The following is a 17,500-nucleotide window of genomic DNA, read 5'->3' on the forward strand; positions in this document are numbered from 1 at the left end:
AAGTCAGCTGGCAAAAAGGATTTTCTTTTCATATATATTCCAAAAATGGGTAACTTGTAAATAGTGGTCTGTCTGCTGTTTGTTTGCTTGCTTGCTTGCTTGCTTGCTTGCTTGCTTGCTTGCTTGCTTGCTTGCTTGCTTTTTTCTTTTTCCCCCGAGACAGTGTTTCTCTGTGTAGTCTTGGCTGCCCAGGAACTCACTCTGTAGACCACCCTGGCCTCAATCAAACTCAGAAATCCTCCTGCCTCTGTCTGCCTCACAAGTGCTGGGAGTAAAGGTGTGCTGCACCACTGCCTGGCATTACTACTACTACTACTACTACTACTACTACTACTACTACTACTACTACTATTATTATTATTAGACATAATGAGATCAACTAGTTGGCCCGGTTTCATTTATTCATTTGAAATTAGTTGGACCAATTAGTTGGCTGGTCTGGGAGGTTTCTTTTGTTTCCGATTTGGGTGTTTGTGGGGTGTCAGGTATCTCTCGGGTATCTCAACGGAATGGATGAAGGTTACAGTGATATGGCTAGATTTTTGTAAAGATTACTTTTCTTAATCTGAGGAAAAAATAAAATACTGGGCTACATCTATATTGCTTCATTTCTCTTTCTCTTTTCTTTCTTTCAGATAAGGAGGTCCGTCAGCCAATTCCTCCTGCCTTTCTGTTTTTCATAACCCACACACACAATGCAGGCTACATCCATAGTGGGGAACAATCATGGAGGAAGAGGTAGGCTTTGCATTGGGTAGCATTGTCTGAGCGATATGTTAGTGGACCAGAGAGTTTGGATATCAAGCCGTATAATGTTTCTTTTTTTCTTTTTTTTTTTAAGATTTATTTATTTATTACATGTAAGTACACTGTGGCTGTCTTCAGACACACCAGAAGAGGGAGTCAGATCTTGTTAAGGATGGTTGTGAGCCACCATGTGGTTGCTGGGATTTGAACTAAGGACCTTTGGAAGAGCAGTCGGGTGCTCTTACCTGCTGAGCCATCTCACCAGCCCTAATGTTTCTTAAAATATAGAAAAGTTCTAACAAAGTGATGTTTAACTTTTTTTTTCTCTTTCGGCTATGTACAATGAATTGTTTTGCTTGCTTGCTTGACTTTGTACAATGAATTGTTTTGCTTGCTTGCTTGACTTCATTTGGTTTGACATGGTTTCCCTTTGTACCCGTGCAGACTGCCCTTTGAGAATAAAATGGGAGGCCAGAACCAAAGTCTTTTGGATAAAGCACCACAATGGACTACGCACTAGCACTAACCCGTTTGGCTGCCTTCCTTCCCAAGGCACAGATTTTTCCCAGCATGGGAAAGACCGACCTCCCTCCCTCCCTCCCTCCCTCCCTCCCTCCCTCCCTCCCTCCCTTTTGACCCAGTTTCACTCTTCCACCATACACTCAATAAAATAAAATAAAGTAAAATAAAATAAATAAAAGAATGAATGACGTTTCCAGTTATTTATTTGTCTAAGCTACCTAAATTCCCCTTCTACACCTCCCCCTACTCCCCACCCCAAGCCGCCATCTCCTCGTGGGGGTAGGGACCTGCACATCTGTGTCTTTCTCTCTGAACTCTTTGTTTTCTGGTCCACGTTGCTCCAGAGGAATGTAGCCCTTTGGAAATGGTAATGGAGTTGATAACACACCCTATCAGAAAGAGGAAGGCCCATTCACTCACTCATTCTCACCCAGCCCTGTTCTGCTACTTCTAAGGACAGAATCTTCTGGACAGTATTTACATGGCTTGCTATTTCTAAATTTTGGTTTTGGTTTTGGTGTTTTTGGTTTTGTTTTGTTTTTTTGTTTGTTTTTTTTCTTTTTCTTTTTTTCTTTTTTTTTTTTTTTTTTTTTTGGTTTTTCGAGGCAGGGTTTCTCTGTGTAGCCTTGGCTGTCCTGGAACTCACTTTGTAGACCAGGCTGGCCTCGAACTCAGAAATCCGCCTGCCTCTGCCTCCCGAGTGCTGGGATTAAAGGCGTGCGCCACCACGCCCGGCCTTTTTCTTTTTTTCAAGACAGGATTTCTCTGTGTAGCCCTGGCTGTCCTGGAACTCACTCTGTAGACCAGGCTGAACTCAAACTCAGAAATCCGCCTGCCTGCCTCTGCCTCCCAAGTGCTGAGATTAAAGGTGTGTGCCCACCCACCACTGCCTGGCTCTATTTTTTTTTAAACATTATGTATGTATGTATGTATGTATGTATGTATGTATGTACGTACGCATGCATGCATGCATGCAGGCAGGCATTGTTTCAGACACACACCAGAATAATACATGGGATCCCACGACAGATGGTTGTTAGCCACCACATGATTGTTGGAAATTGAACTCAGGAAGGACCTCTGGAAGAGAGGACAGTGCTCTTAACCACTGAGCCAGCTCTCCAAATAAAATTTGTGGAGAAATTGAGCATCTTAAAACCTTAGGCATCCTTCCTCCTCTCCACGTGGCCTCTCTCCCTCTTTCTACCTTCTCTCTTTCCCTCTGCCTTTGTACAATAAAGCTGTAAAACAACAACAACCTCTAGGCATGTGTGTCCCCTCTTTATGTGTGTATGTATGTATGTATGTATGTACTTACTTACTTACTTACTTTCTTACTTGTTCCGACCAGTGGTGCTTCATGCCTTTAATCCCAACACTTGGGAGGCAGAGGCAAAAAAAAAAAAAAGAAAAAAAAACCCCAAACCAAACCAAACCAAACCAAAACGACAACAACAACTACAACAAAAAACATCAAACAAAGTTTGGGTCTTAGTGAAGTAAGCAAGGCACAACCTGCAGGCAGGCAGGACTGATGAATTTGTACGTCTTACCCCTTCAGAGTTTACCAGAGGCTTAAAGGACTGAGTTTTTGGGACTGCCCTGAGACAATATATATCTTCCTTCCTTCCTTCCTTCCTTCCTTCCTTCCTTCCTTCCTTCCATTTATTTATTTATTTATTTATTTATTTATTTATTTATTTATTTATTTATTTATTTAAAGTACCCTGTAGCTGACTTAAGATGTACCAGAAGAGGGTGTCAGATCTCATTACAGGTGATTGGTAGTTGAACTCAGGGCCTTTGGAAAATCACTGTTTTACCTGCTGAGCCATTTCTCTCACCAACCTAGTTCTGTCTTTCTGTCTTTCTGTCTGTCTGTCTGTCTGTCTGTCTGTCTATCTGTCTCTCTGTCTTTCTCTCTTCCTTCATCCTGGCATCAATCAACACAGACTGTTTTGTGAGGTAAACTTAATAAACTTCTAGCTCCTCTCTTGTTCTCTTACTTCTTTCTCTCTTGCTACTTCTCTACTCTCTCTGCCTCTACTAAAAATGAAGAAGAAGAAGAAGAGGAAGAAGAAGAGGAGGAGGAGGAGGAGGAGGAGGAGGAGGAGGAGGAGGAGGAGGAAAAGAAACCTCTAGCTCATGCAAGGGGGATGTAGGAAGGACACCACCTTCTTTCTTTCTTTCTTTCTTTCTTTCTTTCTTTCTTTCTTTCTTTCTTTCTCTCTCTCTCTCTCTCTCTCTCTCTCTCTCTCTCTCTCTCTCTCTCTCTCTCTCTCTCTCTCTTTCTTCTTCCAAAAATACTCAGGGACATCACACTCCCTGTAGCCAGGGATGAGTCTCAGGGAATGTATGTGAGCTTGCTTTGTTTTGTGGGGCCAAACTTGACAGACATTTCTTTTGGCTTTGTGTGTTTTGCCAGCCAGCTCTCTTGCTCTGCTCACTCACTCACTCACTCACTCACTAACTAGCTTGTTTGCTGTGGTTGCCATTTCTATCTATCTCTGCACAGGGTTCCAAGACTGCCCTTTGGGAATCAAATGGGAGAGCAGAACTAAAGGCTTTTTGATAAAGCACCTAGAGTGCACACCAGCACCTTTGGACTGACTGGCTGCCTTCCCCCTCCCCCTCCTCCCCCTTCTTCAGATTCATTTATTATAGGTAAGTACACTGTAGCAGTTTTCAGACACACCAGAAGAGGGCACCAGATCTCATTGTGGGTGGTTGTGAACCACTATGTGGTTGCTGGGATTTGAACTCATGATCTTCAGAAGAGCAGTCAGGGCTCTTAACCGCTGAGCCTCCAGCCTCCTGCATTCCTTCTTAAAGCATGAATGATCCCAGCATGGGAAGATGGTCTGCCCTCCCTCCCTTTTGAGCCATTTTCCCTCTTTCACCATACGCTCAATAAAAGAAGTAAATGAATGAAGTCTCCAGCTATTTGTTCGAGCTATCTAAATTCTCTCACAACACCTCCCCCTCCCCCTCACTGCCTTCTCTCCCTATGTTTGGGTGGGGCTGGGGGAGGGGTGGGGTGGGGGGAAGGGATCTGCAAGTCGTCCCTGCAGGTTTGTGGACTATTTGGGATGGTCTGGTTCTCTGAACTGCTGAGCCATGTCTATCCAGAGGCTGGCTGGCTAGTTTTCTGCCTCAAGTCCCTGAGTGATGATTTCAGTGTGAATTCTCTGAACTCACTGTCCTTTCAGGTCCACATTTGCTCTGGCAACCCACTGAACCAAACAATAGGCTCACACTGAGATCTTTGGAAATGGTAATGGAGTTGATAACACACCCCAACAGAAAGAGGAAGCCTCCACTCACTAGAAGACTTTCACTAGAAGCCTCACCCTGCCAGCAATTTAGGAATTGGTAAGGCCAATCTGGACAATATTTAAATGATTTCTACTTCATGTTTAATGCTTAATAAAATAAAACGTGTGTGAAGGTCTGAAGAGTGTTGACTGTTCTTCCAGAGGTCCTGAGTTCAATTCCCACGAACCACATGGTGACTTTGGAATCCGATGCACACTTCTGGTGTGTGTTGGAAGACAGCTGCAGTGTACTCATATAAATAAAAAAATAAATAAAACCTTCAAAAATAAAATAAAACAAAGCTTGTGAAGAAATTGAGCATCTTAATTTTATTTTATTGTATTGTATTTCACACACACACAGTATTTTATATATATATATATATATATATATATATATATATATATATATATATATATATATAATCAACTGGCACAGAAACGCACATTACCTAAGTTAGCTGGGAGTGGTTGGATTGAATATGCAGAGAAGGAAGGAACATTTGCAGTTTTGCTGTTGCTCTTTTTTGGGGGGGGGGGTGGGCTGTTTAAATAGTACAGCAGAGCAGTGGTGGCACATGCCTTTGGGAGCACTTGGAAGGCAGAGGCAGGCAGATTTCTGAATTGGAGGCCAGCCTGGTCTACAGAGTGAGTTCCAGTACAGCCCGGGCTACACAGAGAAACCCTGTCTGGAAAAACCAACCAACAAACAAACAAACAATCCCAAGCAAAACCCAATCCAAACTTCACAAAAGGGAGGGACACTATAACAAATTACAATTGCTTGTATATATAGAAAAAAATTTCCTTCCCCCCCCCAAATAACCCTGGTTCAATTAAATACGAAACTAACTAAGTAATCTCACACATACAAACATACATACATAAAACAAATAATGATTACGTGGCATGGAACTGCTTACACAGTTTGGATGCCACCTCCATCACATGCCTGCAGAAATTATTGAGTGGCCGGCCTGGTCTGTCTTGTATGTTTTTGCACCATGTACTTTGTCTCTCATAAATAAATGAATACAGAGAAAGATATTCATTGATCTATACATGCCTGTGCGATGGCTCAGAGGGCAAAGCTGCTGTCTGTTAAGGTATAGGTAAAAGAGTAAGGCCTAGATGGAATGTTAAGGACTGAGGAAACTATTAAGGCCTAGATGGAATGTGAAGGCCTACTTCAGATTAGATAAGGGCTAGGTAACCTCTTACCTGGCTAGCCTGCCATTCTGCTGTTACTGCCAGAATTGATTACATATTCTCCTTGGATGTGTCCTCAGAAACGGCTTCCTTTATTCTATAGTTATCTGCAATAGGCTTGGACTCAAACTGACCACCCAGCAGCATTTCCTACACCCGCACATGTGTATACTTTTCTGGCATTTGCTCCTAGAACCTGCACTGGGGATGGAACCCCCGCCCTGCCCCAACACAAGAGAGACACCCAAACCACCGATTCAGTGCACAGACTACTTAGAATCAGACTTCTATTTTGAGTAGGGTGTGAGTGAGTAAAGTGTAAGTTCCCAAGGCCTCCCTGGGAACTGACATCTTACTTGGAAGAAAGAGACTTGTACGTGGGCAACTGACTTTCTGGTTTGCAATTTAAGACATGAATGTCACACTATTGATGGCCAAGACACTGGATGTCCTGATTTTATTAGTGTGTGTGTGTGTGTGTGTGTGTGTGTGTGTGTGTGTGTGTGTGTGTGTGTGACTCCATGGCCAAGCTAGCCCCCCCCTCCCAGATGTGTGTTTCTTATTTATTTATTTATTTCTTGGGCCTGTGCTTGTGTATGACCTCGGCAACACTTCCTGAAAACCAAACCAAGCTAAACTAAAGCAAAAAACTATGGCTGTCTGCCTGCCTGCCTGCCTACACAGAGAAATGATATCTCCAATCAAGTAACACTACCTCCTAAGTCTGCCTGTTTCTCTTTTTCTTTTTTTTCTTTCTTTTTTTCTTCTGCTCCCTCTCTCTGTTCCCCCCTCTCCCTTTCTTCCTTCCTTCCTTCCTTCTTTCCTTCCTTCCTTCCTTCCTTCCTTCCTTCCTTCCTTCCTTCCTTCCTTCCTTTCTTTCTTTCTTTCTTTCTTTCTTTCTTTCTTTTCTTTTTTTTTCTTTCTTTTCTTTTTTTTTTCTTTCTTAAATTTATTCTTTTCATACATAGTTTCTTAGTGTAAGCAGCCCTGGCTGTCTTGAAGACACTTTGTAGGCCTCAATCCAGTAAGAGCCTGCCTCTGCTTTTCAAATGCTGGCATGAAAGTTGTATACCACTATGACCGGCTACGATTCTTATCTTCTTATTTTTGTTCCCTCTCCCCTCTTCCTTTTTATGATTTTTGCTTTTGACAGGCAGTGGTTGTGGCAGTGCTGGCAGAGGGAGGTGGATCACTGTAACTTTGCAGCTAGCTTATTCTACAGTCTGAGTTACACAAAAGGGGTTTCAGAATGACTGGTTATATTTTTCATTTATTATGCATTTTAATTATAATTTAATTAAACCAAAAGAATTTAGACTGACCAATTCAGAGTCTGGCATTTAAAAGTATAACAAAAGACAGTATGAGGCTGTCTGTGGATGGTCAAGGGTTCTGGCTGCTTTAGGGAGCCTCCTCACCTTTCTGCACATGCAAACTAGGCTACCTAGAGGCTGGACACAAAAGCTACCTTGAGCATTAGGTCACGTGACAGTCAGCCACCTCCATCTTTATGAGGATAGATGTCAGTCAGAGGACAAGATGGCTGCCACCCACTTGTCACCTTCCATATGCAGGCACACCACCTCCCTTCTGTTTTTGGATAAAAGACACATAACAATTTTTATTATTTACAGTAAGCCTTAAATAACACTCTGACAGCTGTGCAGATTTCTACTTGCTATGTGATTTGAATTTCCTTTTTTTGTTTTTTTTTCTTTTAATTAATTTTCAGGAACTGCATGGTGGATTCACCTAGGTTCTGGTGCCTTCTTCTGTCATGCAGTCATCTAGGCAGCAGATAGAGCACATACACACACACATACTTTGAAAACTAATAGTAATGATAACAAACAAACAAATAAAAGAAAAGAAGGTTAAAAAAAAAAAGAGATTCTAGCTTCTGCCTGGATGTGTAGGTGGCAGAAGCAGGCAGAGAGGGCCTCTGTGAGTTTGAGGCTACCCAAGCCTACAGAGCAAGTTCCAGGCAGGGATGCCAGGGCTACATCAAGAGAAACCCTATCTTGGGGCAAAAGAAAACAAAAGCAGAAAAGGTTCTGGCTTTTATTTTCAGACGTATGATTCTTCTAGCAGTATTGACTATCGAACTTTGATCATGAAGGCACATTCGATTTTATGACAGAGTTTGTGTGTGTGTGTGTGTGTGTGCAATATTTCTGCTGTAATTGTGGTTACATGCCATCTAGTGGTTTATGTTTGATTTCTGTAATCTTTTTTTCTAATTCTTTTTAATTATAATTGTAATTTTAATTTAATTTAATTTTATTTTATTTTTTGTTTTACGAAACAGGGTTTCTCTGTATAGCCCTGGCTGTCCTGGAACTCACTTTGCAGACTAGGCTGACCTCGAACCCAGAAATCTTCCCATCTCTGCCTCCGGAGTGCTGGGATTAAAGGTATGTGCCACCAGTCCCGGCTATTTTTTAATTTTTAAATTTTATTTATTTAATATAGCTTTGTTTTTTCATGATGCACTTTCTCTCTGTAACCCTGGCTGTCCTGGAACTCACTCTGTAGACCATGATGGCCTTGAACATATTAATCTGTCTGCCTCTGCTTCCCAAATGCTGGGATTAAAAGCACCACTGCCCAGACTAAGTTTTTTTTTTTTTTTGAAAATCTCTCTCTCTCTCTCTCTCTCTCTCTCTCTCTCTCTCTTTCTTTCTATTATTTTTTTCTTTTTACTGAGATACGGTTTCTCTGTGTAGCCCTAGCTGACTTGACACTAACTCTGTAACCCAGGGTGACCTTGAACACAGAAATCTGCCCGAGGTTAAAGGTATGTTCCACAATTGCCTCAGGTCTACTCTAATTCTATTTGAAAAAATTATGTGGGTATGTATGATTATATGTATGTATGTATGTATGTATGTATGTATAGAAGTAATATTAATCCATTAATATCTCTTTTTCCTAAAATTCATGTCATTCCAGGTCCACAAAGTGAGTTCCAGGACTACACAGAGAAACCCTGTTTCAAAATAAAAAAAAAAAATCTCAGATAGGGATTCATTGTGTAGCCCTGGCTGACTTGGAAGTCACTCCTTAAGCCAGGGTGACCTTGAATGCAGAAATCTGCCTGAGGCTAAAGGTGTGGTCCACAATTGCCTCAGATCTACTGTAATTCTCTCTTTAAGAAAACAAGGGGGGGAGGGTATGGGGGACTTTTGGGATAGCATTGGAAATGTAATTGAGGAAAATACATAATAAAAAATATTTTTAAAAAAACATGTGTATTTATGTATAGAAGTAATATTAATCCATTAATATCTCTTTTTCCTAAACTTCATGTCATTCCTCCTTATCTTTCTCTCTCACTCCATGTTTGTGTGCATGTGTGTATGTGTGTTAGTCCTGGGTACACAGATTAAGAAATCATATTTCCAAGGATTTTTAGAAATAAACAAGGAAGCCAGGTGTGCTGGAACACCCCTTTAATCCCAGCACTTGGGAGGCAGAGGCAGGCAGATTTCTAAGTTCAAGTCCAGCCTGGTCCACAAAGTGAGTTCCAGGACAGCCAAGGCTACACAGAGAAAACCTGTCTCAAAAAAAAAAAAAAAAAAAATCAAACACACAAACAAACAAAGAAATAAACAAGAAATCCTAACCCAGACCACCAATAAAAAGGCTGTGGAAACTCTTTCATGTCTCTCTCCCCCACAGGTAAGTATGTACCTGCTTGTAAATTAATACTCCATGTGTGTGTATAGGATTCCATGGCCAGCTAGTACCAGCCCCAGATTTGTGTTTCAGAGATCTTTACTTATTTATTTTCCATGCCTGAGCTTGTGTAGGTTGTACACCTCCAGGGAAACAACATAAAATCAAATCAGCTAACAAACAAACAGAAAAATGTAAAAGAATGGACTCATCTGGCATTTAAAAGTAATAGACTTCCGGGCAGTGTTGGGGCACACCTTTAATCCTACCACATTGGAGGCAGAGGCTGGCAGATTTGTGCATGCCAGGCCATCCTGGTCTACAGAGTGAGTTCCAAGACACCCAGGGCTACACAGAGAAACACTGTCTTGAAAGACCCCCACATCCTAAAAATAATAAAGAAGTAATAGACAAAAAGCAAGAGAAAAATATGTGTGCCATCCCAGCACTCGGGAGGCAGAGGCAGGCGGATTTCTGAGTTCGAGGCCAGCCTGGTCTACAGAGTGAGTTCCAGGACAGCGAGGGCTACACAGAGAAACACTGTCTCGAAAAACCAAAAAAAAAAAAAAAGAAAACAAAAAAAACAACAAAAAAAAAACATGTGTGCCAAGGCTGCTGGTGACTTTTCAGTGAATCCTCACCCTTCGGCACTGGATTCAGTTAAGTTCTATTCCACTAGTAGCTCCATGTTTGTGTGCATGTGTGTGTGTGTGTGTTAGTCTTGGGTACACAGATTAAAGAAATCATATTTCCAAGGAATATTTTTCCTGGAAATATGATTTTTTCAAGTAATATTTTTCCAAATAATATTTTTAAAAATATTTTCTTTCTTTCTTTCTCTCTTTTTCTTTCTTTCTTTCTTTCTTTCTTTCTTTCTTTCTTTCTTTCTTTCTTTCTTTCTCTCTCTCTCTCTCTCTCTCTCTCTCTCTCTCTCTCTCTCTCTCTCTCTCTCTCTCTTTCTTTCTTTCTTCCAAAAATACTCAGGGACATCACACTCCCTGTAGCCAGGGATGAGTCTCAGGGAATGTATGTGAGCTTGCTTTGTTTTGTGGGGCCAAACTTGACAGACATTTCTTTTGGCTTTGTGTGTTTTGCCAGCCAGCTCTCTTGCTCTGCTCACTCACTTACTCACTCACTCACTAACTAGCTTGTTTGCTGTGGTTGCCATTTCTATCTATCTCTGCACAGGGTTCCAAGACTGCTTTTTGGGAATCAAATGGGAGAGCAGAACTAAAGGCTTTTTGATAAAGCACCTAGAGTGCACACCAGCACCTTTGGACTGACTGGCTGCCTTCCCCCTCCCCCTCCTCCCCCTTCTTCAGATTCATTTATTATAGGTAAGTACACTGTAGCAGTTTTCAGACACACCAGAAGAGGGCACCAGATCTCATTGTGGGTGGTTGTGAACCACTATGTGGTTGCTGGGATTTGAACTCCTGATCTTCAGAAGAGCAGTCAAGGCTCTTAACCGCTGAGCCTCCAGCCTCCTGCATTCCTTCTTAAAGCATGAATGATCCCAGCATGGGAAGATGGTCTGCCCTCCCTCCCTTTTGAGCCATTTTCCCTCTTTCACCATACACTCAATAAAAGAAGTAAATGAATGAAATCTCCAGCTATCTAAATTCTCTCACAACACCTCCCCCTCCCCCTCACTGCCTTCTCTCCCTATGTTTGGGTGGGGCTGGGGGAGGGGTGGGGTGGGGGGAAGGGATCTGCAAGTCTGTGAACTATTTGCGATGGTCTGGTTCTCTGAACTGCTGAGCCATGTCTATCCAGAGGCTGGCTGGCTAGTTTTCTGCCTCAAGTCCCTGAGTGATGATTTCAGTGTGAATTCTCTGAACTCACTGTCCTTTCAGGTCCACATTTGCTCTGGCAACCGACTGAACCAAACAATAGGCTCACACCGAGATCTTTGGAAATGGTAATGGAGTTGATAACACACCCCAACAGAAAGAGGAAGCCTCCGCTCACTAGAAGACTTTCACTAGAAGCCTCACCCTGCCAGCAATTTAGGAATTGGTAAGGCCAATCTGGACAATATCTAAATGATTTCTACTTCATGTTTAATGCTTAATAAAATAAAACGTGTGTGAAGGTCTGAAGAGCGTTGACTGTTCTTCCAGAGGTCCTGAGTTCAATTCCCACAAACCACATGGTGACTTTGGAATCCGATGCACACTTCTGGTGTGTGTTGGAAGACAGCTGCAGTGTACTCATATAAATAAAAAAATAAATAAAACCTTCAAAAATAAAATAAAACAAAGCTTGTGAAGAAATTGAGCATCATAATTTTATTTTATTGTATTGTATTTCACACAAACACACACACAGTATTTATATATATATATATATATATATATATATATATATATATATATAAAATCAACTGGCACAGAAACGCACATTACCTAAGTTAGCTGGGAGTGGTTGGATTGGATATGCAGTCAGTAAAGTTTTGCTGTTGCTCTTTTTTTTGGGGTGGGGTGGGGTGGGCTGTTTAAATAGTACAGCAGAGCAGTGGTGGCACATGCCTTTGGGAGCACTTGGGAGGCAGAGGCAGGCAGATTTCTGAATTGGAGGCCAGCCTGGTCTACAGAGTGAGTTCCAGGACAGCCCGGGCTACACAGAGAAACCCTGTCTGGAAAAACAAACAAACAAACAAACAAACAAACAATCCCAAGCAAAACCCAATCCAAACTTCACAAAAGGGAGGGACACTATAACAAATTACAATTGCTTGTATATATAGAAAAAAATTTCCTCCCCCCCCCAAATAACCCTGGTTCAATTAAATACGAAACTAACTAAGTAATCACACACATACATACATACATACATACATACATACATACATACATACATAAAACAAATAATGATAACTAAGTGGCATGGAACTGCTCACACAGTTTGGATGCCACTTGCCCACCCTACCTCCATCACATGCCTGCAGAAATTATTGAGTGTCCGGCCTGGTCTGTCTTGTATGTTTTTGCACCATGTACAGAGACTTTGTCTCTCATAAATAAATGAATACAGAGAAAGATATTCATTGATCTATACATACCTGTGCTCAGAGGGCAAAGCTGCTGGCTGTTAAGGTATAGGTAAAAGAGTAAGGCCTAGATGGAATTTGAAGGCCTACTTCAGATTAGATAAGGGCTAGGTAACCTCTTACCTGGCTAGCCTGCCATTTTGTGCTGTTAACTACTATTATAAGGACACTTTCTCACAGCTTGTTTCTGCTGTTACTGCCAGAATTGATTACATATTCTCCTTGGATGTGTCCTCAGAAACCAATCAAGATAGAAGCCAATCGAACTGCTTCCTTTGTTCTAAAGTTATCTGCAATAGGCTTGGACTCAAACTGACCACCCAGCAGCATTTCCTACACCCGCACATGTGTATACTTTTCTGGCATTTGCTCCTAGAACCTGCACTGGGGATGGAACCCCCGCCCTGCCCTAACACAAGAGAGACACCCACACCACCGATTCAGTGCACAGACTACTTAGAATCAGACTTCTATTTTGAGTAGGGTGTGAGTGAGTAAAGTTTAAGTTCCCAAGGCCTCCCTGGGAACTGACATCTTACTTGGAAGAAAGAGACTTGTACGTGGGCAACTGACTTTCTGGTTTGCAATTTAAGACATGAATGTCACACTATTGATGGCCAAGACACTGGATGTCCTGATTTTATTAGTGTGTGTGTGTGTGTGTGTGTGTGTGTGTGTGTGTGTGTGACTCCATGGCCAAGCTAGCCCCCCCCCCCAGATGTGTGTTTCTTATTTATTTATTTATTTCTTGGGCCTGTGCTTGTGTATGACCTCGGCAACACTTCCTGAAAACCAAACCAAGCTAAACTAAAGCAAACAACTATGGCTGTCTGCCTGCCTGCCTGCCTGCCTACACAGAGAAATGATATCTCCAATCAAGTAACACTACCTCCTAAGTCTGCCTGTTTCTCTTTTTCTTTTTTTCTTTCTTTTTTTCTTCTGCCCCCTCTCTCTGTTCCCCCCTCTCCCTTCCTTCCTTCCTTCCTTCCTTCCTTCCATTCTTTCTTTCTTTCTTTCTTTCTTTCTTTCTTTCTTTCTTTCTTTCTTTCTTTCTTTCTTTCTTTCTTTCTTTCTTTCTTTCTTTTCTTTTCTTTTTTCTTTCTTAAATTTATTCTTTTCATATATAGTTTCTTAGTGTAAGCAGCCCTGGCTGTCTTGAAGACACTTTGTAGGCCTCAATCCAGTAAGAGCCTGCCTCTGCTTTTCAAATGCTGGCATGAAAGTTGTATACCACTATGACCGGCTATGATTCTTATCTTCTTATTTTTGTTCCCTCTCCCCTCTTCCTTTTTATGATTTTTGCTTTTGACAGGCAGTGGTTGTGGCAGTGCTGGCAGAGGGAGGTGGATCACTGTAACTTTGCAGCTAGCTTATTCTACAGTCTGAGTTACACAAAAGGAGTTTCAGAATGACTGGTTATATTTTTCATTTATTATGCATTTTAATTATAATTTAATTAAACCAAAAGAATTTAGACTGACCAATTCAGAGTCTGGCATTTAAAAGTATAACAAAAGACAGTATGAGGCTGTCTGTGGATGGTCAAGGGTTCTGGCTGCTTTAGGGAGCCTCCTCACCTTTCTGCACATGCAAACTAGGCTACCTAGAGGCTGGACACAAAAGCTACCTTGAGCATTAGGTCACGTGACAGTCAGCCACCTCCATCTTTATGAGGATAGATGTCAGTCAGAGGACAAGATGGCTGCCACCCACTTGTCACCTTCCATATGCAGGCACACCACCTCCCTTCTGTTTTTGGATAAAAGACACATAACAATTTTTATTATTTACAGTAAGCCTTAAATAACACTCTGACAGCTGTGCAGATTTCTACTTGCTATGTGATTTGAATTTCCTTTTTTTGTTTTTTTTCTTTTAATTAATTTTCAGGAAATGCATGGTGGATTCACCTAGGTTCTGGTGCCTTCTTCTGTCATCTAGGCAGCAGATAGAGCACATACACACACACTTACATTGAAAACTAATAGTAATGATAACAAACAAACAAATAAATGAAAAGAAGGTAAAAAAAAAAAAAAAGAGAGATTCTAGCTTCTGCCTGGATGTGTAGGTGGCAGAAGCAGGCAGAGAGGACCTCTGTGAGTTTGAGGCTACCCAAGCCTACAGAGCAAGTTCCAGGCAGGGATGCCAGGGCTACATCAAGAGAAACCCTATCTTGGGGCAAAAGAAAACAAAAGCAGAAAAGGTTCTGGCTTTTATTTTCAGACATATGATTCTTCTAGCAGTATTGACTATTGAACTTTGATCATGAAGGCACATTTGATTTTATGACAGAGTTTGTGTGTGTGTGTGTGTGTGTGTGTGTGTGTGTGTGTGTGTGCAATATTTCTGCTGTAATTGTGGTTACATGCCATCTAGTGGTTTATGTTTGATTTCTGTAATCTTTTTTTCTAATTCTTTTTTATTGTAATTGTAATTTTAATTTAATTTAATTTAATTTTTTGTTTTACGAAACAGGGTTTCTCTGTATAGCCCTGGCTGTCCTGGAACTCACTTTGCAGACCAGGCTGATCTTGAACCCAGAAATCTTCCCATCTCTGCCTCCGGAGTGCTGGGATTAAAGGTATGTGCCACCAGTCCCGGCTATTTTTTAATTTTTAAATTTTATTTATTTAATATAGCTTTGTTTTTTCATGATGCACTTTCTCTCTGTAACCCTGGCTGTCCTGGAACTTACTCTGTAGACCATGATGGCCTTGAACACATTAATCTGTCTGCCTCTGCTTCCCAAATGCTGGGATTAAAAGCACCACTGCCCAGACTAAGTTTTTTTTTTTTTAAATCTCTCTCTCTCTCTCTCTCTCTCTCTCTCTCTCTCTCTCTTTCTTTCTATTATTTTTTTCTTTTTACTGAGATACAGTTTCTCTGTGTAGCCCTAGCTGACTTGACACTAACTCTGTAACCCAGGGTGACCTTGAACACAGAAATCTGCCCGAGGTTAAAGGTATGTTCCACAATTGCCTCAGGTCTACTCTAATTCTATTTGAAAAAATTATGTGTGTATGTATAATTATATGTATGTATGTATGTATGTATGTATGTATGTATAGAAGTAATATTAATCCATTAATATCTCTTTTTTTTTTTTTTTTTTTTTTTGGTTTATACGAGACAGGGTTTCTCTGTATAGCCCTGGCTGTCCTGGAGCTCACTTTGTAGACCAGGCTGGCCTCGAACTCAGAAATCCGCCTGCCTCTGCCTCCCGAGTGCTGGGATTAAAGGCATGCGCCACCACGCCCGGCCATTAATATTTCTTTTTCCTAAAATTCATGTCATTCCATGTCCACAAAGTGAGTTCCAGGACTACACAGAGAAACCCTGTTTCAAAATAAAAAAATAAATAAATAAATAAATAAATAAATATAGAAAGAAAGAAAGAAAGAAAGAAAGAAAGAAAGAGAGAAGGAATCCTAACCATTACCACCATCACCTCCAATACAAAGGCTGTGGAAATTGTTTCATGTCCCTCTCCCCCACAGGTGAGGATATAGCTGCTTGTAAATTAATACTCCATGACTCCATGTGTGTGTTATTGATTCCATGACCAGCTATTACCAGCCCCAGATCTGTGTTTCAGAGATCTTTACTTATTTATTATTCGGGCCTGAGCTTGTGTAGGTGTTAGGCCACCAAACCTCCAGGAAAACAACATAAAATCAAATCAGCTAACAAACCAACCCAAAAATGTAAAAGAATGGATTCATCTGGCATTTAAAACTAATAGACTGCCAGGCAGTGGTGGGGCACACCTTTAATCCTACCACTTTGGACCCAGAGGCTGGCAGATTTGTGCATTCCAGGCCATCCTGGTCTACAGAGTGAGTTCCAAGACACCCAGGGCTACACAGAGAAACACTGTCTTGAAAGACCCCCACCTCTCTTTGTTTGTTTGTTTGTTTGTTTGTTTGTTTGTTTCTTTCTTTCTTTCTTTCTTTCGTTCTTTCTTTCTTTCAATTATTATTTTTTTCTCAGGTAGGTTTTCTTTGTGTAGCCCTGGCTGACTTGGATGTCACTCTGTAAGCCAGGGTGACCTTGAATGCAGAAATCCTCCTGAGGCTAAAGGTGTGGTCCACAATTGCCTCAGGTCTACTGTAATTCTCTCTTTAAGAAAACAAGGGGGGGGGGGGAGGGTATGGAGGACATTTGGGATAGCATTGGAAATGTAATTGAGGAAAATACGTAATAAAAAAATATTTAAAAAAACGTGTGTATGAGCCGGGTGTGGTGGCGCACGCCTTTAATCCCAGCACTTGGGAGGCAGAGGCAGGCAGATTTCTAAGTTCAAGGCCAGCCTGGTCCACAAAGTGAGTTCCAGGACAGCCAAGGCTACACAGAGAAACCCTGTCTCAAAAAAAAAAAAAAAAAAAAAGAAATCAAACAAACAAACAAACAAAGAAATAAACAAGAAATCCTAACCCTGACCACCAATAAAAAGGCTGTGGAAACTCTTTCATGTCTCTCTCCCTCACAGGTAATGATGTAGCTGCTTGTAAATTAATACTCCATGTGTGTGTATAGGATTCCATGGCCAGCTAGTACCAGCCCCAGATTTGTGTTTCAGAGATCTTTATTAATTTATTTTCCGTGCCTGAGCTTGTGTAGGTGGTAGGCCACCAAACCTCCAGGGAGGTTTTTTTTGCTGCCACAAAAAGGTCGCCTTTCATCTTAATGAGGTCAAAGTGTCAATGTGCAAGCCAGTGACCGAACAAGGAAGTAGACATGCAGACAACAAACATGCAGGGGTACCACCTCCATTCCCTTCTGTTTTTTGGTAAAGGACACACAATTTTTATTATTTACAGTAAGCCTTATAAAGCACTCTGACAGCCCCACAGATATCTGTGATTAGAATTTCCTTTTTTTTTTTTTTTTAAAAAAAAGTAATTCTCAGGGGGTGCATGGTGACTTGTCCTAGGTTCTGGTGCCCTCTTCTGGCATGTAGTCATATAGGCAGCAC

This window comes from Mus caroli, unplaced genomic scaffold (genome assembly GCF_978045245.1).
Source record: "Mus caroli unplaced genomic scaffold, Mus_caroli_1 scaffold_33, whole genome shotgun sequence".
In the NCBI taxonomy this organism is placed as follows: domain Eukaryota; kingdom Metazoa; phylum Chordata; class Mammalia; order Rodentia; family Muridae; genus Mus; species Mus caroli.